The following is a 1320-nucleotide window of genomic DNA, read 5'->3' on the forward strand; positions in this document are numbered from 1 at the left end:
TGGCTTCGCCTGCTCAGGCATAGTTCACCCTGTTGAGACCTCCGAACTACCATCGTGATTATACTCTCTATCTGGCTGCCTCTGATACCACTATCGGCATGGTTCTAGTGCAGGATGATGATGACGGTAATGAACACGTTATCTATTACCTCAGCCGTAACCTCCTGGATACGGAAACTCGCTACGCTTACGTTGAGAAGTTGGCATTGGCTGTTGTCTGCACCGTCCAACGTTTCCGACATTATATCCTGTTGCGCACCACGACTGTGATTTCTGACTGCAACCCGATGACGTACATTTTGTCGCATCAGTTGCTGGGGGGAAAATACTTGAAATGGATCGTAATCCTCCAAGAGTTTGACTTGGAATTTACTGCTGCCAAGTCTAAGAAGTCTCTGGTCTTTGCTGAATTACTTTGTTCTCTGCCATCTCCTTCTGCACCCTCTCTTTCAGAGGATCATATCCCGGATGAAACTCTTTTTCTGATCAGCACCCTCGATCCCTGGTACAGGGATATTATTGTTTATTTACAAACATCCTCTTTCCGCCCCGCTGTCTCCAAAGATGCTCGGCGGCGGATCCGCCATCAATCCCAACCCTATCGGATCATAGGGGACACCCTGTACCGTCTCAGCGTTGACTCTGTTCTCCGCCGATGTCTTACCCTCGAGGAGGCTGAGAAAGTCCTGAATGACTACCACTCTGGCGCCTGTGGTGGCCATATGTCCGGATATGCCACAGCTCAAAAAATCCTTCGCGCTGGTTATTTCTGGCCCTCCATTTTTAAGGATTGCATTCTTGTTGTCCGCTCTTGTCATGCATGCCAGATATACCAGCGGAAGATGCGTGCGCCACCGGCCCTGCTGCACCCTGTAGTGACCATAGGCCCTTTTGCAAAATGGGGCATTGATTATACAACCTATAAGCCTCGCTCGGCCAGGGGGCAAGGATTTATTATCATTGTCATCGATTACTTTACAAAATGGGCTGAGGCGATGCCCACATTAACTGAAGACGGTCATACAACGGCGTAGTTTTTGTTCAATCATGTTATTACGCGGTTCGGAGTTCCACAGGCCATCGTCAAAGATCACGGAAAGCATTTTCGTAATCACATGATGGTTGAGTTGACAACCCAACTAGGCTTACGGCACGATAGTTCGACCTCGTACTATCCTCAGTCTAACGGTCAGGTTGAAGCCGTGAACAAGATTTTGGTTACAATGCTTCAACGTACTGTTGACATGCATAAGTCTAATTGGCATCTGATGTTGTTTCCCGCCTTATGGGCCTACCGGACCTCTGTGAAGGATGCCACCA

General features: G+C 48.6%; 1 pseudogene; it reads right to left on the reverse strand.

Moving 5' to 3' along the window:
* The window catches only part of LOC149251183 (25S ribosomal RNA), a 2249-nt pseudogene extending 2079 nt beyond the window's left edge, over nt 1-170 (reverse strand).
* Between the last annotated feature and the right edge of the window lie 1150 nt (nt 171-1320).

Source organism: Pinus tabuliformis, chromosome 7 (genome assembly GCF_031772625.1).
Source record: "Pinus tabuliformis cultivar Carrire ecotype Pingquan chromosome 7, CPIR1, whole genome shotgun sequence".
Lineage (NCBI taxonomy): Eukaryota > Viridiplantae > Streptophyta > Pinopsida > Pinales > Pinaceae > Pinus > Pinus tabuliformis.